Here is a 26,902-nt window from a genome sequence, read left to right as displayed (position 1 = left end):
TAAAATGTTAGACTGTTACACAGTTTCTAGGTGGCACAGCACTGCGTGTATGGTGAGCCTGCCCACAGAACCCTGGAATGGACAGACTGGCCATGAGTGTGCGATGCAACCTCTGTGTACAAGCTACTGCAAACACACTCTGCCAAATGAGTAGCATGTCAGAAACATCATTTGACTTCCCATTAAGAACAGGTTTATCAGACATCTAGGAAAGCCAGAAAAATTAAAAAACTCAAAAATCTGTCTGAACAAGATTCCCAGGCTGAAAATAAGATATGTTTAGGGAAAAGGGCAGATACATGGTTGCTGTCAGTCTGAAGGAATAGAGCAGAGACTTCAGAAAATGAAAAGGGAGGGAGGAAATATATGAAAAGAGGAGGATGTCATTGTCTCAATCATAATCCTAAGAACCGTTTGATTTGTCTTATATTTTGGCAGGTTTGTTCATCTTAGCGGTGGTAGTCTTAAACGCAACTTTAAGCACTGCCAAACAAGGCAATGAAAGTCATACAATATTACATAGCTGGTGAATTCAGCTTTACCACTTGCTTAGATGATGACAATCCTAACATTAGTGAATAAATGCAGACTTTTTTTTTATTAAATAGAATATTTCAAATAGGTTTCTTTTGTCCTCTACCAATCCCTTTTCCATCTGATGTCAAAAACACAATGTGAAGAATCTCATACTTCTTTCTGCAACATGGGTGTGGCTACTGAGTTTGCTGAAATGCTTCCAATTCTTAAAGGGGTAAGAAAGACCAAAATCATACATGAAATGTGTTTATAGATACATTTTCCTTAGATGGAATTCTTTGATAGAAATATTGTAGCCTTTCATAAGTGAAAGTTTCAAAATCACTATAATCGTGACCTTGACAGCACAGGCTTGTGTGTCAGTTACCAGTAATTTAATGTAGATCTGTAACTTTGTGGTACTAGTAGGCTCTATAGATTTCCATATTTGCTATATAATTTCAAATTTCAATATGATGTTAATTTGCAAAGACTAGAGAGTTGGTGGGTTTTTTTATTTCACATACGTGAAAGCTTTATTCATTTTTATTCAGAATTAAAATAGCATTCTTACTTTTATATTTCATTACTATTTTTTAAGCTGAACTTCTCTTTTCTTATTTCATCTATTTATGTATCCATTTTTGCTTTGAACTACACAGCCTCAAGTGCATTGCTAATATCATTGCAAGCCATGGAAACATGACTTTTAGGAATATATTGTGTTCATAACTGTTTAGCCTAGTGTTTAGGATCTCAATTTACCAGCGGGAAGAGATCAGGTTAAATTATACTCTTTCCTGAATTTTGGACCTCAAAAAATATTTGAAAGATTTTATGTGACATCTTTTCCTCACAAGGAGATAAATAGAATAATCTAGCTAGACCTTTACACTCTGGTTTTCTGTGTTTATTTTCCAACATGGAACAAGACTTTCTCATTTATTTAGGCCTTAAGATATATTTATTTCTTTATATTTATACTTGTACATAGTTTAAATTAATGTCTAAAAATAGAGAACAAAAATCTTCCCCTTTTTCAAGGTATATAAAAAATGTACATAGTTTCCTATGTGGCATTAATGCCAACTGCATGGATATTTCCTGAGAAAAACTCTTCCCTTCCCCTTAGTATGTGTCTAAGGTTTTTGATGTAGACCTTATTTCTACAACTGTTTCTGTGTATGCCTTACTTTAAGTTTCCTTGGGAGATGATAGCCAGTAGAACTCTACCACCTGAAGCACCAAAAGGCCCTATTAAAATGCCTTCTGATTAGTTAAAAAAACCCTGATTAATCTTTTGCTGGCAACAATAATAATATTTTGCTACCAAGACTAACCCCACAGCTGTCACTTGAACATTATCATGGTTCTTCTTTGTATTGCATCTCCAGTAGGGCTGCTCAGTTGCTTATCCATTGTATTAGAGACTGATAGTGTTTCTATACTTGATAAAATGAGCACCTGACTGTGGAATTGTTTTATTCATAAGCAGTCTGGACCATGGATTGCAAAACAAGAAAAATGACAGGATATCTGTGAAAAAGCCACAACTTGGACTGTGTATCTGAGCAGGTGCTGCAGCCCTTGAGTCCAGTATTACTTCTCTTTTCTTTCAGCTATATCCTACAATTCACTGGTAGTATCTGAATTACTGCAGACATATATGAAACCATGTAAGTTGTTTAGAGAGATAGCAAAGAGAATTGTGTTTCTAAATTTCCTAGAGGCTACAAATCAAAACAGAACAAACCAAAGTAAATTAAAGAAAACCAAACCATATCAAACCAAACCATGTTTTCTATCAATCATCTTATGCTCATTCCAAAACTGAATTCTGTAAGACACCACAAAAAGCAGTAAATTTCATTAATATTATTTACAGTATTGAAGAAGTTGTATTACCTGAATCAGTTCCCAGTGGCATCGCAGCAGTACTGTCAGGCACCTTCCCTACTGCCCTTCATTCATTTCTGCATCTCTCATGCATGGTGTATTTCTGTATCTCAGCCCTTCATGATTTACTCGCTCTGCCAGCTAGTACTATGTCAGACTATTCAGTCAAATCAAGAATATTTCCACTGATGACACAGTACTACAAATTCCCTGTTTCTTAAAATGATGTTCTTTAGAAGTGTGCATTCACTATTTTTGCTTTGTTTTCTTTAACTTGATTAAACAAAACAGGGCTATATCATTCAATTTCAAGTAGCTATTTAGAACTGCTATAATACCATCGAGATATTTTTTTATACTGCACTACCTTATTTTTCTCATTTGAATTTAAAATTATAAGTATTCACTGTTTGGCCAGAATCACAATAACAGAAGTCTTTATGGAATAATGCACAACCCTGCCAGTGAAGATATTTGGTACAGTGTAAGATCACTACTCTATTAAACTGTCCTGTTTTAAGTGACCTTTTATTTGGCAGGCAATGCCTTCCAATCAAATTAAGAAAAAGAGAAAAAAGAAATAGCACAGGTTTTAAAGTACAATAATCTGACTTGGGAACAATAATAACAAAACTAGAGATGACAAGCTGCTTGATGCAGTACATTTGACCTTACTCCATTGCACAGGATATTTGTGCTGATATCTGTACGATGGTTACATGGAGTGAGCAAAAAATTACTATATTATTGCTTAATCCTTTCCAACCTACCAAAAGCAGCAATACAGTTCTAAAACTACACCTCACATATACTTTGTCATCCCTGTAGCAACATGTAGGGATAAATCCTCAGCTATTTTAAGTCATCACAGTTCCACTTGAGATAATTAGTGAAACTGATATGACAGGATTGTTCTTAGATTGATGTTAAAAGCATTTAACTTATCACAGCAGTAGGCATATAGCTTGCTTTTCATTTCCACTTTGGAGACCCTTGAAAAAATGCAATTTGATATCATTGCTATTGCATTGTATAGTTGTGATGTTATACTGGGTTTGACTTTTCGTAATTTTTATTTTTCCTTTCTGCAGAAATTTGATTTCTTGACCAGATTTCATCATTTAAAAAAAAGATTCCAGTATGTTATATTAGTGATCAAGCAATGAATTAAATCAGTAGCTTTTACAGAGTGTTATCATCAGTGTGAAACCTTTAGTTATTTTATTCAACAGATCTGATCTTTTTCTTCAAAAAATTGTAATATATACTGGTATTACTCCCAGTTCTATATCTACTTTACATATTAAAAAAACAGATATGATTTGTAAATCAAGTACAAAGTGTCATTATAATAGGACGTCTACATTGCATCAGCAACACACTTAGTGGGAATTATTAATTTAGTGATATATAGGACTAGACTGTAAACTATTTTTCATGGACTTTATTTTCACTGTCTTTGACAAATAATCTAAGAGTCTTAGCTACCTGGGATACAATATACGCATCTGTTTTTTCCCATCAGTACTGCCAGCAGTCACATTGTAGGGCTGTTCAATACATTACATCACTGAGACTTTGCGGTGCAATTTCCAGACATTTCGTTTTCATGTCAGTGTTAACAGAGGTGATATAAGTCAGTACAGTGAAAAAGACACCTTTTGCTAGCCCTTCATCAGGGGTAATAAATGGATCATCCTTTATAGTCAGTAACAATCCAGACAGTCATTGTCACTATTTTAGATTTTTTATTTTTCCTGTGAAAAACAAAACTGGTCTAGTCCATGGAACAGTGTCACTAGGTCAGCTCTTTCTTGATTAATGAAACTTCGTCATTTACATTAATGAATAGGAAATTCTTATTGGTGCCAAACACATCAAAGAGTTTCAAGTTTACCAGCTTATGACTGCTACAGTGCCAAGAACATTCTTTCAGTACAAAAATGTACACAATAGCATGATTGTGCATTGTCTCTCCTTGGCATATTCATTAATATCTCATCCTGCCCAATGTCATAGTAATAACATTTTTATCAGCTCTAACCAAATTATCTTTTCCCTAAGAATAAAAGTATAAAATTGGCTATTCAGGGGAAAGGGATTCAGAATTTTGTCTTATTGTTCTGAGAGAGAGGCAACTGCTAGCGACTTGGGACTTTGTTGATATCCTTGATATGATTTGAAGACATCCAACTAAGGTATGCTCTGACTTTGAAGAAAATCTAAGGAAGCAAACACTGGATTCAGTTCTGATTTAATAGTAACTCTTTATTAATGTGGAGTTTGACACATTTCTGAAAAAACATGTTAATATCAAAGGCAACAAATACTAATAACTGCTGATGTAAGTACCTGTGATATCAGCTTGAGCTAGGTAATAACCTGATTTAGAGTCAACTCTATATTTAAAGAAATAATTAATTTCTTAATTAATAATTAAAAATAATTTTTATTAAAAATATTCATTTTTTAAATTTGTCTTTTTCAGAATTATTGTTATCATTATTATTATTATTTTGGAAGGAGACACTCAATTTGAGCAAAATGCTTCTAGAAATTAATCAGATTCACACATTTTTCAATCACAAAGTTGCTATTGTTTCTAACTTATACCTTAGATTAACTCTAGAAATATCTTTGCAGAAGTGTTTGGTATTGAGAATGACATAAAGCTCTTCTCAGTCTTCCAAAAGTAGATTCCTATATTTTCTACAGAACAGTTTATTGTAGATATGTGAGGTAGGCTTCCTAATGTGTTTCCTAATATGATCTCACATTTCTGTGAAAAAGAGAAGAATAAATACAAAAAAAATCAGAAAAAATACATTTTCTAATAAGCGCCACAACCTTTACTCCATAATAGCATTGTCAAAACTAGATTACTTTTTTCCGGAATTTGAAAAACCTTCACTGACGTGAAAGATTTCAAAGCCATTCTAACACAGCTTAATTGTATCGTTAAGTGACAAAACTTACGCAATCTCCAGTGTTAATTGACAGTCCACCTTGAGTTCATCTACTTTGCTCAGCCAAGATAAAGGAAACCAGCCACCTAACTCACTGAATGCCTGAAGGCTTGTTGAGGGAGCTACATGCCCTGCTCTGACATGAGCACAGTGATACACCTGATCTCTTGGATTCTGGAGCCGTTCAGGTGCCAGTTGCTGACAAATCACGCAAACTTCATAACAATAATGATACTGAATTATCCATCATCTCTTAAGTAAAACAACTGCTACTGCTCTGAACTGATTATTCGCTTCCACTCAGCTTCAAATATTTAATATTTCCATCCTAATGTCACTGTTTCCTGGTAGATTTTTCCTCAGCACAAAGCACACATTAGCTGTGTTCCTTTGAATTTTGATGTTGTTCAGTATACATTGTATGTAGGCTGTATTGTACACAGTATTATCTGTCACAGGGTGTCACAAAAGGCACAGATAGCTTATAAGACAAAACAAACTAGACCTATTAGCACTGAATCCTTGCCAGAATATTAAGTATAAAGATTTCATCAACTGAGAATGCTGCTATAATTAAGAAAATAACATTTAAGATTTCAAAAGTGTTTTGTAGTACTTGTGGAAGGGACCTTAAAGATCCTTTAGTTCCAACCCCCTGGCCATAGGCAGGGGCACCTTCTACTACATCAGGTTGCTCAAAGCCCCATCCATCTTGGCCTTGAACACTTCCAGGGATGGGCAGCCACAACTTCTCTGGGAAACCTGTTCCAGTGTTTCACTGTCCTCATTGTAAAAAATTTCTTCCTTATATCTAATTGAAATCTCCCTTGTTTCAGTTTAAATTCATTACCCATTGTCTTATTGCTACATGCCCTTGTAAAAAGTCCCTCTCCAGCTTTCCTGTAGGCCCCCTTTAAGTACTACAAGGCTGCTATAAGATCACCCCGGAGCCTTCTCTTCTCCAGGCTCTGAACAACCCCAACTCTCTCAGCCTGGCTTCATAGGAGAGATGCTCCAGCCCTCAGATCATCTTCGTGGCTCTCCTCTGGGCTCACTCCAACAGCTCCATGTCCTTCGTATGTTGGAGGCCCCAGAGCTCAACACAGTTCTTCAGGTAGAGTCTCAATGAGAGTAGAGTAGAGGGGCAGAATCACCTCCCTTGACCTGCTGGCCACACTTCTTTGGATGCAGTCCAGGATATGATTTGCTTTCTGGGCTACAAGCACACATTGCCAGCTCATATTGAGCTTCTCATCAATCAGTACCCCAAGTCCTTTTCCTCAGGGCTGCTCTCAATTCATTCTCCGCCCAGCCTGTACTTGTGCTTGGGATTGCCCCAACCCATGTGCAGGACCTTGCACTTGACCTTGTTGAACTTCATGAGGTTCTCACAGACTCACCTCTCCAGCCTGTCAATGTCCCTCTGGATGGCATCCCTTCCTTCCAGCATGTCCACAACACCACACAGCTTGATGTCGTCAGCAAACTTGCTGAGGGTGCACTCGATTTGAGGGTATGATGTACAGCACAAAGTGTTTACTTAGGTTCTAACCAGTTTTAAAAGAATTAAAGTGTAAAATAATTAAAAGCATAGAAAATCATAGAACATCTAATCCAACTTCCCTGTCATGGGTGGGGACGCCTGTCAACTAGACCAGGCTACTCAAGGCTCCGTCCAACCTGGCCTTGAACACCTCCAGAGAGGGGGCATCCACAACCTCTCTGGGCAATCTATTCCAAAGTCTCACCACCCTTGTACTGAAGGATTTCTTCCTAAGATCTAATCTAAATCTGTTCCCCTTCAACTTAAACCCATTTCCCCTTGTCCTATCAGTGGACACTCTTGTAAAAAGTCCCTCCCCAGACTTCCTGTAGGTTCCCTTCTGGTATTGGAAAGCAGCTATTAGGACCCCCCGAAGTCTTCTCTTTTCAAGGCTGAACAATCCCAGCTCCCGCAACCTGTCCTCGTAGCAGAGGTGCTCCAGCCCCTGGATCATCTTTGTGGCCCTCTTCTGAACACACTCCAACAAATCTATGTCTCTCTTATGGTGGGGACACCAGAACTGGATGCAGTATTCGAGGTGCGGTCTCACAAGAGCAGAGTAAAGGGGAAGAATCACCTCTCTTGACCTGCTGACCACGCTTCTCTTGATACATCCCAGGATGCGGTTGGCCTTCTGGGCTGCATGAGTGCACTGCCGGCTTATGTTGAGCTTCTCATCTATAAACACCCCCAAATCCTTCTCTTCAGGGCTACTCTCAACCCACTCTGTGCCCAGTTTGTATTTGTGCCTAGGATTGGCCCAACCCAGGTGAAGGACCTGGCATTTTGACTTGTTGAAGCTCATGCAGTTAGCACTGGCCCATTTTTCAAGCCTATCAAGGTCCCTCTGGATGGCATCTCTTCCCTCAAGTGAGTCCACGGCACCACACAGCTTGGTGGCATCGGCAAACTTACTGAGGGTACTGCGGTGGGAGGCATACGTGCCGTCTGGGACTCGGAAAGACTGAAATTCCCTTTTCCTTCCAAGAAGATGCTTTTCCAAGAAGAAACCGCATGAGGGAAGCTGTCTGTCTTTGATGTTTGCATGAGCCAAATGCCATAAATCTGGAAGACGGACCTTCATTTGGAAATCAAATGCCAACGTCACGTGCACAGTTAATTTTGCTGTTAAAAGGATAGATGCTGGGAATTTCTGGTGGTTATATATATATATACGTATATATATAGAGGAAGCTTTTATATAAAATGGCCCTTCATTCTCCACTGCTGTCATCGCCGCTCCCGCTCCACCACCGCCAGCCGTGGAGGTGTGCTCTCGCCGTCTGAACATGGTTGCTTGTCGTACCCCTCCAAAAACTGAACCATCTCCTTGAACTCTGCAAAGTGCCCCTCGCCCCCAGCCCCTCCGGCCGGAGCTGGGCTTTGCCCTCTCCCGCAGTCCTTCGGAGGGCAGCAGGGAAACCCACGGCAGCCAGGAGTGCCTCGGGGGCGCACGGGCAGGTACGTGGGGTGTTGTACACGCGCTCATCGCCAGAGGTGCGATACAACACGTTGATTTGGGTTTGGTTTTTTAAAGTTGTGCTCGTCTTCACCACGTTGTGCTCTCCAAAGCAGGACTCGGTGAGCTCAGAGCAAGGTCCAGACCCGTGCTCTAGGCTCCGGGTCGCAACACCATGTGTGTATGTATGTATATATGCACATATGTATATATTTATACAACAGGTGTGCACCTAGTACTTGCTGCTGTTTTTTCTTTGGTGGTAAAAATGTGATGTTTGGCTCACAGTACTGCTACGAACTCGCAGCCAGACAAGCGGAAGGTGTGATTTTTTGTGTGTCCAGAGTTGTCCTTTTTCCTTTCAGCTGCAGGAAAACCCAAACAAGATCTGTCAGGTTAAACAACTGGTGAAGGAAGCGGTGGAAGGATCCTGTTGTATAAATAAACGGGTAGTAAAAGTGAGAGAGCTGTGCTGTTCAAAAAGAAAATACAAATGCATCATCTAGTGTTCTCCCGTATAAGATTAATTTTAACTGCAGCACACTCCACATTATCCTTCTAAATGCTGCTTCACCTGCTCCTTACAAGAAGGTGTGGTGACTTTGGTTCCAGTTGGAGGAGCACTTTGAAAGTAACTCTCCTCAGGGAACACATTTTATGCATGAAACTAAGAATTTATTGTTAGGCTAATTAAAATCTTAATCTGATCAAAATCTAGCAAACAGCTGTCTTTAGCCCTGTTAGAATTATATCAAGAGTCCAAATATAGAAAAACCTCAGTGTTAATATGCTTATAAACTGTTATACATGAGAACCCACTAGGAGCTACGCTTTTTCTCTGGTATCGTGCTTGCACTTCCAATGTCCCTCTGGTCCTCTGCTTAACAGCACCAGAGTTCTTCAAGCAGAGACATAAGGGGGTGCCAGAGCAAGTTATCAGCAACCCAGTCTCTGTGCTGGGTAGGGTACAGTTTTCAAGGTGGGAGTAGGGGCATGCCTTTCTCCTTATGCTCAGGGCTATTCTTCAAATGGCATCCAGTCCCACCTGGATGCTGCACCACAGCCTCTCCCAGTTCTGGGAGACACCACAGGCAACTGCCTGTCGCACAGTGACTGGTTTGTCCAGCTTCATCGATCTGTGACTGTCACAGAAATTTGGCTCAGGTCAAGCAATGGTCTTGTGGCCACCAGGTCATTGTTAGAGCAATCTGGCTTTAGCTGAGGCCCAGGCAAGCCCTCTCAGTTGCTGAGCACTGCCTGATTTGATGCCTGCTACCATTTCATTATAATGTGGCAGAAATCTTATTCATTGGGCTACATTTGACTTCAAAAATGTACATAAAAGAGTAAGCTCTTTCTCTCCAGATAGTGCTGGTATATAAGTGTGTGTGTAAAAGTATATACACATATACATCCTTTTGCTAACTTTCTTCATGATAAAACTTTGAGTAACAGATAGAAAAATTCCATTGTTTAGGTCAACAATGAAGACTTACCGAGGAATCACAGTACAGTGCATCTTTAAGCAATATGAAATCAATAAATTCATGCAACCTCATTGGTGTTTAATCTGTTTTTGGAAAATAAATCTGCCAGTCATCAGAAGAGTATTATCACTTCCAAAGATGGTAGGAAATCTTTAGCTGTGATCTTATTTTTCTTTAGCTCCAACACTCTTTTATAGTCTTTGCCTTCTATCTTTCAGCATTAACCTGAGGTAAACTGATGTGCACTTCTCAAGGTGTGCACATTTTTGGTTTAGAGGCATGGCAGCAGGAGACACAGTATACATCCAAAGAGTCCTGCTGCAGGAGGTACACATTGAATCTTTGCAGAACAGTAAGCATTTGACAACAGATAAAAATACAATAAATTTTACAAAGAAAAGAAGGTCAATTCCAGCTAAAATGCAAACTTTTACATAGTTCAAAAGAGCTGGAATTCTCCCTGCAGAGTTTATCTTACTGTATTTTACTGGCACAAATTTAGAAATGAAGATAGTGGATCATTTCTTCAGCTGTAAAATCACTAGGCATAAGAAAGTTTCTTGAATTATATTGCAGATTTATATACTTTACAGAACTAGTTCTATTTAGCAAACCTTGAATTATATCCCACTTTAGCCTAGTATATTTTGAGTGCTTTGTCCACTTTATTACCGAACAGCCTAAACACACATTGTTCCATTTTCATTCAAAAGACATCCAATGTAATGATATGAAATATGTACTTTATTGCCATGTCATTATTCTTTTCCCTTTCTCCTCCTCTCCATCCACTTCTCACAATTTTTCTTACATAATTATGTTTTAGAATGTCAATTCAGTCACAGATACTTTGGTTTTATAACCCATAATGTTTTGGAAGACAGGAACATTGTTCAAAAGTATTCAAGGAGATATATAAATCCTCATCTATGATTGTGTTACTATAGAAAATAACAGAAGACCATTACACACCATGTTCCTTCCATGGTTACTTCATGGTGGGAACTAAGTTCTCAGTTAATTGTTGTTCAGCTCTCAGTTACTACTTTCAACTATCGCAAAGTGTTTTTTCCCAAACTGTGGACTAATTTTTCAGAAACAATGAGGCACTAAGACTGGCTCCATGCAGAGACAATTTGGATCCGGCATGGCTTTTTAATTAAGAAAGACAAATAACTAGTGTACAAGGCTAAATTTGATCTGGAAACAAGACAGTGTCTTTTCACTCAGTCTAGAATCTAAATTTGTGATCTGAGTGGAACCAAGCTGACTTTGGTAAACCTGCTCTGGTGTCCACGTCACTTTCCTTAATTGCAAGACTTTCCTGGTTTCCTGCACCATGCATCCTTGATTTATTCTATATAGATTGAGTGGTGTTTCTTATCTCCAGCTCAAACTGGCTTTCCTGTGGCAAGACTGCATCTTGCAGAGACACTTGGCCCTTACTCTCTGTTCCCAGAGCTCCATGTTGTAGTAGCATTAGTAATTTTAAAATATTGTTATGAAAATATTCAGGACCAGCTCAGAGCCAGCAGTTCTCCTTAACTAACAATGCCTTTCCACCACCCTTTGGGAAGCTGTCTTAAAAACGCTTGAGTGGTCTCCTATGGAGATTTCAGCAAAAGAAGAACTGAGTTAAACCAAATTGGAAATTGTGCTGAGTTACAAGACAGGGCAAGGGGCTCATTTAGCATATATCCAAAATGTGTATCACTGATTTCTCCTCCACATAGAAAATGAGGCATAGCACTGTGTAATTCCAATATGATTCAACAGACAAACAATCCTGAGCCAACTGCTGTTGTAACATTTTGGGAAAATTCTTTTCATAGTTACATTTGATATGACTTTCTTAAATATACCAACTATGAGAAATTTCATAGAAAAATAGTAAAATGGGAAAGCTCTGAACAGAAATTAAATCAATACTGTTTCATAGACAACTGTATGTTGTTTGTGCAAGTGTATATAAATCTATTACGAACTAATAGTAAATTAGGGAAATTTGACTAAAAGAACTAAATCATTAAAATGTATATTATATACATTTATATACAGCTTATACCTGGCAACTACCTCCCACAATAAGAATAAGGATTCTATTGTTCAATGGGATTTCCTCTTGTAGGACGCTTGTACTACTACAATATTTCCATTTACCTATAAAAGCAAATTTTCACAAATTTCAGTCCCTGAAATTCATATGGAGTAATCATTGCAAACCATTCCAATAAATTACCTGCAATATAGAGTACAGTTGGCAGCCCAAAAAAGCTCATGTTTAACCAAGATGCCCATGAAAACTTAAAAGGGACAAGTAATATATGAAAATTTCCTCTTAAAGTCATAAGATATTAGTCTAATGCCTAAATGTATGTGAACTCTCAGTGTTCCTACACATACTAGATCTCAGAATAATGATGCTAAACAGCTAAGAACATAGTTTTGTATATGGAAAATCTGTAAAGCCTGTCTAGGATACCCATCAGAAAAAACATTACAAATCATGGTATTGGAAGAAGAGTTGCCATTATCTGCCCTTGACAGTACAAGGGGAATCATATTTTACAGGTACTTAGGATAGTGAATGGATAGTAAAACCACTGTCAGATTTTCAAAGTATAGTCATACTTTTAAAGTAGCTGTTCTCAGGACAGCTGCTAATAATGTTTTAAACAGATGTTCAAAAAAAAATCACGAAGTTTTGGCAGTGAAACAATTTATATCTCTAGAAGGTCAGTTCTAAATTTTATATGATGAGTTGGGATGAAACGTCCATCTACACGGACTTCGAGAGTCCAACAGATCAAAATAGTGTATAGAGAAACCAAGGCCTTGATTTAGTTTAAAGACAGTATCTCCTAGCTGCAGTTAAATATATGCTTAAATAGTAACCTGAATAAGGTACCTCTAGTGTCTGTATAAGTTTCCACAAGACTTTAATCAAGTTTAAGCCTTTATACCTGAGATGCAATCCAATTCAGTTATCATCAGACTATCAATCAAAACATCTGAGACTGAGCCACTTAAAACTTAGGACTTGGGAGTGCTGGTGGATGAAAAGCTCAACATGAGCTGGCAATGTGCACTGGCAGCCCAGAAAGCCAACAGTATCCTGGGCTGTATGAAAATAAGCGTGGCCAGCAGGTCGAGGGAGGTGATTCTGCCCCTCTACTCTGCTCTCATGATACCCCACCTGGAATACTGCATTCAGCTCTGGAGTCCCCAACACAAGAAGGACATGGAGCTGCTGGAGCGAGTCCAGAGGAGAGCCATGAACATGATCCGAGGGCTGGAGCACCTCTGCTATGAAGACAAGTTGAGACATTTGGTGCTGTTCAGCCTGGAGAAGAGAAGGCTCCGGGGTGATCTTATTGCAGCCTTCCAGTACCTAAAGGGGGCCTACAAGAAAGCTGAAGAGGGACTTTTTACAAAGGTGTGTAGTGATAAGACAAGGGACAATGGATTTAAACTGAAAGAGGGGAGATTTAGACAGGATATAAGAAAAATTTTTCACTCAGAGGGTGGTGAGGCAGTGAAACAGGTTGCCCAGAGAAGTTGTAGATGCCCCATCCCTGGAAGTGTTCAAGGCCAGGTTGGATGAGGCTTTGGGCAACCTGGTGTAGTGGAGGGTTTCCCTGCCCACGGCAGGGGAGTTGGAACTAGATGAACTTTGGGGTCCCTTCCAACCCAAACCATTCTATGATTCTATGAAAATTAGAACCATTCATGATGTGAATTCCTTCTGAAGTAGGAATTCAGTTGATAGCACTGCCTCTCTAGCATGTAAGAGAATAACCACGAATTAACTTTTGATGCAATGCACTCTAGTCAAAGACAACCTGACCTGGTGAGACAAACTGTTCTAAAGTGGAAAAAATTCAATAGCTTAATCCCAGGTCTCTCACCATAATTGTTTCTAATGTTAACCTTTTCAAATAGAACTTCTATAGCTTTAGAATACAGTCTTAATAAGAGGAATGAATTCATGAGTTAGTCTAGCTCCTGAAGTAGGGAATTCAAATGAAAAAGTATATTCCTCTAAAATGCATCGAGAGGACTGTAATAGTTTCTCTGTATGTTCCAGACTGCAAGATGACAATCGGTGCAATTGTGTTTTCATGCAGGTAGTGTTCTCTTTGCATCTAATTCTGGACTGCTTTTATCTTATGTTACTAGCAGTATTGTTGCTACTATACTACAGCACAATTCCTGACCTTTCTTACTTTCATTTTTTTTTTGATTACCAGTGTTTGGAGTCTGTGACTAGTGAGATCTGTGAGTTGGAGACCATGGATGTAGTAAAGTCTATGCTGAAGCAGATAAATTAGGAAACATCAAATGACAGAACCTAGGAAGGAGAGATCTGAAGTTGAGTTTTTTGAGACCAGAACTTTACAAATTAAAAACTGACTTTGCCCAGAGAAGTTGTGGATGCCCCATCCCTGGAAGTGTTCAAGGCCAGGTTGGATGAGGCTTTGGGCAACCTGGTGTAGTGGAGGATTTCCCTGCCCATGGCAGGGGGGTTGGAACTAGATGATCTTTGAGGTCCCTTCCAACCCTAACCATTCTATGATTCTATGATTCTATGACTTTGATGACATTTTCATCAACAAACATTTATAATGTCCATGACGGAAACTTTGGACATCTCTCTCTTGAGTTAAAGGTGGTATTCCAGATGGGAGATAAGGTCTGAATCCTCAGGCTCAACTAACAAGAATTGCCTGCTTCAAAGGAACTTTCCCTGATTACTCATTTATTTTGGTCTGATTTTATGGTTAAGCCCATAGAGTAAAAAAACACTGACAGATGGAATTCCATGTAATAGCAGAACAATTTTTCCAATTCTAGGGACTAATGCTCCCACTTTAAACATGTCTCTAACATGTCTTTAAAAGGAGCTTCATCTGCATAGCCAGTATTGACAATCAAAACTAAGATTCTTGCTATGAAAAAAGAAGGCATAAATTTTGAACTTTTCCCCCCTTCTTAAGCATTTATATGACTAAATTGCCAAGAAGAGTGTTAAGACACTACGTATTAGGTATTCAATACATTCTTTGTAGGTGGCACCCACAGTGACCCAAATAGGTGCTAGGAAAAGGAAAGACGGAAGGAAACGCCCCAGATGAAAGCAAATCTATTCTTTGTAAATGATCAGCAAATTTCTTGTATTAATTCTATCATCTCTAGCTTCTCATCTTTTTCAAAGTTTAAAGTTTGGCTCTTATTATTTCTCTTTGCTGTGCTCTTATTATTTCTCTTTGCTGTTGTGTGCTGGCAATATTTACAAAAAAACCCAGTATATAAAGTCTCCTCGTTGTTTTTAACACACTTAAACAAAATTATTTTAATGTTATGAACAGATATTCATAAAATCTGCCTTCTCTTCCATTTTTTCTGAATGATTCAATAATTTTATTTTACCTATTTTTTCTTTCTAAAGCACTGATATTTATAAAATGGTAACAACCACTGAAAAAATATAAAGACTTTGACATCTTTCTAAAAAAAGAAAAGCAGTATAAAGACCTGCATGATATTATGTGCTTTTGATTGTAAATTCTGTAGAGCAGATTAAGTTTAACAATGATCACATACAGAGTTAATGTCTGTTCCAATAATGTTCATCTTCATTATAACCATTACAAATTTAGACAAGATTAGTGATGCTAATCTTAGACAAGATCTTAGACAAGAGAGATTCTAGGCAGGATATAAAGATTTTCTTGTCTGAAGGATCAAAAATAAGACATGAGATAAAAGTGTATATATCATTTATATGTGATACTTTGAATGTTTTTTTATAAGGTTCTTCCTAAGATATTAATAAGGGTAATAAATAACTGTGGGTAAGAAAGAAACAGCTTTTCTGGATTAAACACAGACACACTAGTCAAAGAGTCTGAATAAAAGTATTATATGACAGTAGGGTCAAGTGAATCATGGAAAACTGAATTCAGTGGGACAAGCAATCTACACTTGCAGTAAAACACATAAGATTGTTGAGACGTTCCCTGACAGCATCCTATTAAAGGAAAACTAGGAATGGCAATATCAGTGGTCTCATTTCTCTGATGTCATAAATCGCTAGGGAATTGTGAGAAAAGTGAAAGACAAAAAGGAGCATTGGAAAAAGAGAATGAAAACATGAATTCTGGAACCTGGCAGAGGGGACAAGTTTTTTAAAAAGTAGAGAAATTAAATTACTCAAATATCAAAGTGATCCCATCTTAAATAATTTTGAAAACATTATTTCACAGAAGATTCCAAAAAATAAACTTTGATCACTATTGCAAAATTTAGTTGTGGATTCCAAACGCTAACAATGGACAAAAATTGAGTTTATTGTCCTTTGTCTAACACAGATATTACTCTATTTAGCCATTCTTCTTTAGCTAATGTCTCGAATTATAGATTAGAGCTATTTAAATTATCTTGAACTAGAGTATCCATTATTCTATGCAGCACTGTGGTAACTGCTAAATAACAGTTGGAATTAAAATTCAGCAAGTAGTATTAAGCACTTTCAAAAGTTATTAATACCAAGATATCTAGCATGTGTCTCTGAAATGTTGAGAGACTTGGAAAATTCAGTGTTCACAATATCTCTTTATCATGTTACACTTTAGTGTACTAAATCATTGAAATATATATAGGCCAAAACGAGGGACAGAACAAGGAAATCTAACTTTAATGTGACTTTCTAAAAAAATAAATTACATATCTTGTAAGAGTGAATTGCTTGACTGATTTCACTGTATTGATCCCTGTAACATTCACTTTTTCTATGAAAGGAAAAAAAAATCAGATAATTTAATGATTCGAAGTGCTCCAATTATTCACAGCTGTGCCAAAACCAATTGATTTTCAAAGGAAGAACAGGGAAACTAGAATAACTCCTCTGAGTAATGGACAGCTAAAAGAGAAGAACTAGAAACACTCCCTGGCTTCCTCTGTGTTTAGATCTTGGAAGAAATAATCAAGCCTCAAACCATCTTTCAGATGTCTGCAACATCTGCCTTGCAGTCAATACTATTTTCCCCAAGAGCAGAAATCTTTCTTTAGAAGTGAAATGCCTACACTGCCATGAGCAGACTGAGCAAGCAGTAAATTATTTTAGAAACAAAGCTGAATAACACAGGCATTTATTTATTTTGACTCTTAAGAACCTTGTTTCTCATCAGAGGAGTGCTGCAGACCTATGTGGTGTTTTAAACGTGTTGTTTGACACGGAAAGAAACAAAACATCAGAGACATTTCCTTGGCGCTTCATTACAGCAGCTGCACAAACGTACCGTGCGACAGCATATGCAGATATGATACTTCAGATAGCTGAATGCCTAATCCGTGGCTGAAAGCGTTTTACCTCGTGTGTGGTTCCATCAGACTGTATTAGAATAACAAAAGGTCCACAATGCTGCTCCAAGAAGTTTTTGTGAAAGCAGTCCCTAGAACGACAATATTATATTAAATGCAATGCAGTTGGCTTCAAGTTCAGGGTTGAAGGAGACCTCAAGAGCAACATTCATTGTAGCAGATCAGTGTGATTCTTAATTCCTGCTAACTGGTTCCTGGACACCAGAGAAACAGGCCGCTCTGAAATGCAGTGGAAAGATATAGTCCAAATAAAAATCTTCTGTAAACTCCTAACAATTTAAGTGAGCTGTAGGTCACCCTCATAGACCTTCTGTAGTTGTAAAATGTTTTTGTTTCAATGTTCCTATAATGTATTTAAAGACAAATGTCAATGAGGGGGAAAAGATGCACATTTACTTAGGACTATAAGGACACTTACATTCACAATCATTGACTTAAGGGAAATTTATTAATATATTTACGTAGTGGTAAAAGCTCTTCCAAGTCATCATATTATTCATAAGCTAGAAACATTTGTAAAACATGACATTCATGCAATCAATCAGTATTGATCAATGACAATTTAAGAACTCCTAAAACTACTGATGTCTTAGCTATTAGTAAGTTTGCAAGAGAAACTTTTTATGAAATCTTACTGGGGAAAAGTTATCAACTACTATATCTTTTGTACTTTTTTTTTTTTTACTGGATTGCCTTTAAGGCATTCTAAGGGAAAGAAAATGCTTCTTTTTGATTTATGTAATATTCACCCTTGAAAATATCTTTTTTTCTTTTTTTTTTTAATGTTAATTTCACACATAATAAAAATGCCAGATTGAGGATTCTGTAGACTGAAGAGTTTTTTGTATGAACAATTGGAAAGAAAATGCAGGTTCTTCCATAAAATCTTTGATTTTTTTTAGTTTTATTTAGAGGAAATCTCTCCTCTGGTAGATTAGAGTAGGTCAACTTTTTCCAAAGAAGTTCTTTGAGACTTTCTTGAGCAGAAAGCAAACAAAATTAATAGGATTTCAATTTTTTGAGAACATCACTTCCATCTTGGCTTTCTTTTTGTTAAAAGAGGATAAAGCAAAACCAGAATAATACAAGTTTAAAAGTCTTTGACCAAATGATGGATTTCATCACCCTTATTGTTGACACTAGTCACGCTATTGACTACGTGCTCTTTCTCTCTGATACTTTCAGGAACATACCTACTAAAATCAACTAGAGGGATCATCCCTTCAGACTGAGTTAGAGAGTGACACCACTAGTATCAGAATAGGCAGATGACATTGATACATTGCTACATGATGGATTGCCTTCACTGAGACTGCTGGAGTCTTCCCATTAGTTTATTTGAACACTACACACCACACAAAGACACCTGGATGCTAGGGCTTTCAGACAATATTAATGTAGAATGAACTGGAACAAGTGGCCTAGAGGCAAAAATATTTTAATTTATCAGTATATAAGCCACATACTTATTATTATATCTTTATTTTGAAGATAACAAAGTCTTCACTTTTTACAGAATAAATGTCTGAACTCCAAAAGAGTGCCAGTCACCGGTCATCTATTCTTTTTTATTACACTTTAGATCTTCTGCCTGCCACAGACTCTACTCCATACAGCATTAGTTAACTTTAGGTACAATTTGATTACAAGCTTAAGCCACACTTGAAGTCCATGCAGCAAGTATGGTAAAACACTTAGTAGGAGTCATTTTGACCTGACATGTTTAAACATGGGATTTTCAAAAATGCGTCCTGCTCCCACTGTAGTCAGTGGGCTTTTAGCCCTGCTTCCAATGGGAACTGGGTTTCACACAAAGCTTCTTTTTACTTTTTGAGGTCCATTCTACAAATAGATAATAAAAAAACCACAAAAAGTTCTGTCAGGTACAAAGAAAGGCAAAGGGGAAGAACAAGTGTGTTCTCTGTCATACCGGATTGGAGCTTTAATTAAACTTTTGCTCCATTACTTATTTTTCTGCTCATTATTCTTTCTGAGTTTAAAAAGGTTAGGGGTTATTCAACAGAACCAATAATCACCATTTCCTTTATTACTCGATATGAATGCAGACATACCTCATCAAAAGTGGGACAAAAGCAGCTGGGCAAATATGTATACTGTATTCAACTTGCAGCCTCATTCACAAGGGTAAATAAGGGTAAATCGTGGCAGTGAGATGTATGCAAGAATCAGGCTGGGGAAACAGTTTCAAGAGATCCGTCCCTGTCAATACATTTTTCATGTCTTTCTCTGTTTGCTTAATATATTTTTTTCCAAATATTTCTAAATATATTTGATTCATATTTTGTGATAATCTGTAAAGAGTATCCAAACTATATCACATTTTATTACTGCATATTGTACTATTGTAATAATGGATGGATATGCCCTTTGCTGGTGTGCTGGTTTTGGCTGAGATAATTTTCTTCTTGATAGCTATGTGGGACTATGTTTTGAATTTGTACTGAAAACAGTGTTCATAATGCAGAGATATTTTCGTTATTGCTGAGCAGTGCTTACACACTCAAGGTCAAGGCCTTTTCTGCTTCTCACATCATTCTACCAACAAGTAGGGTGGAGGTGCACAAGAAGTTGGGAGAGGGGAGGGGACACAGCTGAGACAGCTGACTCCAACTGACCAAAGGGATATTCCATACCATATGATATCACGCTCAGCATATAAATCTGCAGGAAGAAGAAGGAAGAGGGGGACATTTCAAGTGATGGCGTTTCTCTTCCCAAATAACTGTTACATGTGATGGAGCCCTGTTTTCCTGGAGATGGCTGAACATCTGCCTGACGATGGGAAGTAATGAATTGTGCTGGGTTTATTTCATGGAGTTTTGGTAGCATGGGAGGGGCTGCAGAGGTAGCCCCTGTGAGGAGATGGGAGTAGCTTCCCAAGTTCCAAAACCAGTCAAACTGGTCTCTGGACAGTTTAGAAGCCCTTCCCTCTGGCCAGGTGTCCTGGGTGGGTGGCTGCCCATGCTGGACCACTGCCACTCAATTGGAGATGGCCACGGTGGCACAGCTTGGAGAGCTCCGAAGAGCCTCATTCCCAGGGGGCCCAATGGGCAGAGTTCGTCCTGCCGGGGCTGCTGAGGGTCCTTGGGCTGGTCAGGCCCAGTGTGGCTGCAGCAGAGAGAACTGAGACCTGAGAGAAATGGCTACAGAGACACCAAGGTCAGTGAAGATGGAACAGGAGGATGTGTGCCGGAGCTGAGATTCCCCTGCAGCCTGTGGTGAAACAATAGGCTGCCCTCCTGCAGCCTGTGGAGACGTGGAGCAGAGATCCACCTGCAGCCCATGGAGTTTGTAGAGGATTGTCTCTATAGGAAGGACTCTCACGCTGCTGGAAACTGACGACAAAGAAGAGATGTATCTGCATCCATGAGAAGAGAATCCATACCTTAGCGGTTTTCCCACGTTACTCCATGGGAAAAGCCCATGCCAGAGCAATCTGATGGGTAAGGATTGCATCCTGCAGGAAGGATTCATGTTGAAGAAGTCTGTGGACTACTTCCCTTGAGGAGGGGCCCCACACTGGAGCAGGGGAAGAGTGTAAAGATTCCTCACCCTGTAAAGAAGGAGTGGTAGAAACAACATGTAACAAACTGATCTACAATCCCCCCATTCCCTGACCCCCAGCACTGCTGAGGGGAGAGGTAGAGCCGGGAAGAAGGGAGGGGTTGGGGGAAGGTGTTTTTAGGATCTGGCTTTGTTTCTCACTATCCTCTCTGAAAGAACTGTTTTCAAATTAACTTGAATTGTCCCCAATTAGAGTCTGTTTTGCCCGGGGCCATGGTCGGTGGGTGCTCCCTCCCTGTTCTTATCTCTACCATCAGTCCTTTTGTTACATTTTTCTCCTCTCCACCCCACCATGGTCGCCGAGTCAGGTAGCTTATCTGCCAGCTGGACTAAACCACACATGAATGAATTCCTGGTTTTGCTTTGCTCTCATGCGCAGCTTTTGCTTTACCTATTACATTGTACTTACCTCAATGCACGAGTTTTCTCACTTTTACTCATCTGATTCTCCTCCTCATCCCACCGGGAAGGAGTGACTGAGTGGCTGTGTGGTGCTTAGTTTCTGGCTGGGGTTAAACCACAACAGCTGAGTGAAAAAATGGCTGTTTAGCCTGGCCCAAAGAGCGGTGGTGAATGGAGTTAAATCCAGTCGGTGGCCAGTCACAAGTGATGTGCCTCAGGGCTCAGTACTGGGGCCAGTTCTGTTTAATATCTTTATCAATGATCTGGAATCGAGTGCACCTTCAGTAGGTTTGCAGATGACACCAAGTTGGGAAGGAGTGTTGATCTGCTTGAGGGAAGGAAGGCTCTACAAAGGGACCTGTACAAGCTGGATCCATGGGTTGAGAGCAATTGTATGAGTTTCAACAAGGCTACGTGAATATTAGAAAAAAATTTCCTCACCAGGAGGGTTGTCAAGCATTGGAACAGGCTTCCCAGGGAAGTGGTTGAGTCACCATCCCTGGAGATGTTTACAAGACATGTAGATGTGGTGCTTGGGGACATGGTTTAGTGGTGCACTAGGCAGTGTAGGTTAACAGTTGGACTAGATAATCTTAAAGTTCCTTTCCAACCTAAATGATTCTATGATTGTATGATGATGCTTATATCAGTATTACAGATTTGTTTTGTACTTTCCAACCAAAACTTCTCTCAAGTGACCCAAGTAATTCTTACAAAAAATGATGGGTTTTTTTTGAAGTAACAACAGGTAATATAAAATTTTCTGAATTATTGTTGTGCTTGTCTTAAACTAATCTTTCCAGATCCTTGTTTTTCCTCCTTGTGTTCTCACAGAACTAAGAAACTGCTTATGAAAAACAATACTAGGTGCATGATCTAGCTCTATGCGCAACCTGATTGTATAGATTCCTCTATTTGTCTGCCTATATATGACAACCAAGAAGTATTAAAACCAACAGTAAGCTACTTCATAGTTCTAGTTAAATATAACACATTACTTTCTCAGTGTCCATGAAGCAAAGTCACTTTAGCTTACTACTTTATATGTATATATAGATGGATTGTAATGGCCAATGTACAAACCACAAGGACTATAGTTCTAAAAAGCTTCCACTTAAATACTCTGCAGCAGTGCTTCTCTGCTAGCCTAAAGAATATGCTTCCTTTTGGACATTATTTGTAATAACTAGGAATGAAATGTTTTGTAACCTCAGAAACTCATTCCTCATTTGATAGATTTGCAAATTTTCTTTCTCTAAATCAAAACTTTTGTGCTTTTAAAAATATTGTTATTGAAATTATATCCGTCATGCTGGGATACACTTGAAAACTGATTTCAGTCAGCTGGTAAATTAATATGACAATGTAAATCTTAAGTTACTTTCCCCTTAAGTCTTTCATCAATATATTTTTACAATTTGCTATATAAGTACATCATTGGAAAAAGGAGTAAGGAAAATGCAGCTACAATTCATGGGAAGTGAAAGGCTCTCAAAATCAGCAATTTCATTTGATTACTTAATGATTTCTGGGTTATTTGAAACAGTCTGTTTATTCTCAAATGTCCAATCATATACTAAAAAATAATAATGGGGGAATAATATGAGATGTTTGAAGGAATCAGTGCAGAACATGTACTGTAATTCTGGCAAGGAAGTATTTGCTTAAGTGAATAATATTAATGAATAAATGAACATTGTCAGGAAGTAGTCAGCTTTCATATAGAAAAAACAAATCTATGAGAAAGCTTAGATATACTAATTAAAGACTCCAGCCTTATAGTAAATGCTGAACACCAAAAGATTTATACACAGACTTAATTTTTATAATCCTGAGCTTTTTGAAATATATTTTCTGCAGAAAACTGACATCTGTAATAAGAAATAAACTACATAGGTTATTTTATCATAATTTAAAACTGAAGATATTTCTGCAGACACAAGAATAAAAACTAAAATAACATTAATCTCAGTGTTATTTTGGAACTTAAAGGGAAACATGCGAACTGAAATACATGCTATCTGTAAATACAAAAAGTGTCATAATTCTGCAAGAAAATGCACAGGAAATCTGCCCTTTAACTCAACAAAAAATGTCATGATATTTGCAGGTTGGAGAAAATAACCTCTTTGACAAGAGTTATTTGACACATTGCTAAAACATGCAGTTTTAATGTTGCTTGCAGTGCCATTTCAGTCTCAAGCCATTATGCAACTCTGGACTGTGCAAGCTGAAACACTGACTTTCTGGAACAGTGATTCAGTGATGACAATGATGGCACAAACAGTACAATCACACTTACCTTCAGACCAGCAGTCACCTGGTACTAGCCTTTACAGGATTCATTTGTCTTCCAAAACCTTCATTGCAGATCTTTTATCCTTATGTGACATGAAATAAATCTTTAGGAAAAATTCCTTTGGCCTGAAATAAGAAGTTTTCATGAGAAAATTGTCAATGTTTGGAGAAGAATTATACCTCTAGTGTGATAAAACCAGATAGTCCATTACTTCTCTTACAGTTAAAATCACGGCCAGAATACACCTACGGAATACACGTATAGCTCTTCTGTACCTATGTACAATTGTTCCCCTCTGTTCCAATCCAAAGTTATTTACATTTGGGCAGCACTCTTACAAATGCTGCTTTTATATGATGCGACATTCATTAGATTTGACTTAAGCCTGAAAAGAAGTAATTTTCAAGAATTACAAAGTACTTGGGCTAATCATACATGTGGGAAGCACAAAAGCATTAGAATTTAAGAGAAAGGAGGGAAAAAAAAGATAACTTCCTGCTCTTGTGACGGAATTGTACTTGTGCCGCTCGTGAAAGATGTTTAGCAAATTTCTTTTCAAGGAACGTCACATCTGGAGGCTCCGTGACCTCTCTCTGCATTCATTCTACTGCTTCACTGCCCTCACTGTCAGAAAAAATTCCTCCCATCTCTACAATGTTTGTCCATTACATCCTATTGTATTAACCAAGAATATGTAGAATATTCCTTGTTTGCAGAAAATGTTTACATACTTGAAGACCAAGACAGACCCTTACAGAACTCTGTTCAGCATATCTTTCTCTTCTGAAGCTGTGAAGACATAATTCTTCAGTCTCATAGCTGAGAACAGGAAGATTTTTAAAAGTGAATGCATGCTTATCAGCTGAGTGATCTGCCTCACAGCCTGTGAAATCTGACATATTGAAAGAGTGAGGACAATTTGAATTAGAACACACTTTGTTCCCAAAGAGACAGTGCAAATTACAGGATTTAGCAAGGCTACATCATATCTACCTACAGGCTTCACTGAAATGCCAGATATGGTTAATACAGTGTGTCATAAACACACTGAATGCTATTCTCCTTCAAACAAATAAATCATAAATCATTCCTCTGTCATTCTACATTCTTACTGCCTACAAGCTCCAAAAGCAAAACTTTGTACATGTCAAATCTGTTTTTTGGTTGGCAGTCAGGGAGCAAGAACTGCAATGCATGAGTCTAGCTAAAGTCAGATTAGATCATGATGTCATACCCACAGGAGTAGTAGAGACACGGTCTGACTGCTTGAAAAGGAAGGAGTGAGACTCAGATTTAGTGGACTGGAATAAGGTGCCAGAGAGACATCCTTTCCAGACAAAGTATTACTTGAATGTGCAGCAGGTGTAATACGATTTCAAATCAAAATGACAGTGTTCTGCTTTTACTGATTCCCATGTATGGCAGCTCTGCCCTGGTAATATGCTAAGAATAATATAATAATATAAAAGGAAGAAGGAATAACTGTGGTGTAGAAAGAAAAAACACATTCATCTGGTAGGCAGCAATGGCAAAGATGGAGATGGAAGGAGAATAGGTGGTTGGTACTAAAAAGAAGCATCCTATGTGCAAGAAGTGCAGCTGAGGGTCAGATATGACTATGCACGATAGAAAAGCAAGAACAACAAGGATAAGTATCATAAACACCTTAGTCAAATCAGGGCATAATAATTTATGAATGCTGGATATTGGAGAGAATTTGTCATATTATTGCAATTTTTCTATAAAAAGCACCACTATATTGATATTAATAGAAGTGGAAACATTTTATTTTTGAGATTAGATGTGATCTTCACTGCGGCAATTTATCACAAACAAGAAACCCTACTTCAGGAGCACCCTGACATTTCCATGTACAGAGAGAGAGACTGCACCATAGTAGCAAGTCCTGAATATATCAGAAAGAATCACGTTTTGTTATCTGAATATTACCTTCTCCTTATTAACACGTGTCGTGACTGGAGCAAAGCAATATATGCAGCAATTTTCATGGGAGTGGAGGAGTAATCACTCACTATCAATTTCATCTTCTAGAGATGATCAGTAAATACATCTAAATATATTGCTACTGATTAGAAACTCTAGGATTCAGGTTAATAACATCTTCTAACTGAGAATTTAAGTCACCAATATTAGTCTAATGAAACAACAGCAAGTCACATTTGATGATCACAAGGGTTCAAAACACAGACCTCATTTGAAGTCCCAGCATGAGCCTGAGATAGGTCTGATACAGCCTCACAGAAAACAGTGCTAAAATTCTGCTTAAAAAAAATACTAATATTTTATGAAATCTGCTTTGTTTCTCTGGAGGTGATATTGTAGCTTCATATATTCTGTTCAGAATATTCAATCCTAAGAGCTTAATGGACTTAATATATACTAAATTAATTTTAAAAATATCAGGTTGGAAACAGCTTCTTGAGATCTGCTGCTGCTCTCCCCACCAACTGCTCAAAAAGAGCAAACTCTAAGTTGGCATATATCCCAATATTCTATGCTCGCTATCCTAACTTAATTAAAATGAGCAGCAGACTACGGTCCCTGAGAATCTATAGTATTTCTAAGGCTAAGTTCTATACCATGATTATTTTTAATACCAAATTTCCCCAACCAATATACAGAGTAATCTTAACTACATTCCCTTATCCTCTCAAAAAAAAAAAAAAAAAAATCCATGAATAATTAATCCAATTAGTTTTAATGCTATCCAGAGTGATTTTTCTCTATTTTTATTTTAAAAACATATTTCTGGACAATCTGAGCACAGCTAGGTTGTGACTTGCTTACCCACCACTTCTGTCATTGCGCCTCTCAAGATTAATTTTTGGTCTATGCTACTCTTTTTGGTGAAGAAAAAGAGAAGGAAGGAAGAAATAAGTAATTACGTGCATAAGCAATATAGAACTCTTTTAAATGAAAAAGGAAAAAACAAGCACCAAGAGAGAAAAGAGTAAATGTTGATATTTCATCGAAAAGAGGAATTCAGCTGCCTAGAACCTAGAAAGGCTGAGAAAGTCAAATCCTGATACACAGGTGTGTGCAAATTCCTTAAAGAAATATTCCTATTTTATTACTTTTTTGTTAATTGACCCTCGCAAAAGAACAAAGTTGTTATTTTCTGATATGTTGGTAGAGGCAAAAGAGGGAAAAAATATCAAACTGATAAACAACATTCTCAGATTTCCATATGGATACCCTGTGTTTTCTCTTTGGTTTCCATGAATCCAAGCGAGTTCTCTTCAAGGACCTAATAATGAATTTATCATGCTTCTGCGTTAACACAAAGTACTGAAAACTTTCTACTGAAAGTAAGTAGGGACAAAATTAACACCATACAAACTTCTC

The sequence above is a fragment of the Tauraco erythrolophus genome, chromosome 3, assembly GCF_009769465.1.
Source record: "Tauraco erythrolophus isolate bTauEry1 chromosome 3, bTauEry1.pri, whole genome shotgun sequence".
Taxonomy (NCBI): domain Eukaryota; kingdom Metazoa; phylum Chordata; class Aves; order Musophagiformes; family Musophagidae; genus Tauraco; species Tauraco erythrolophus.
This window is presented reverse-complemented; position numbering follows the sequence as displayed.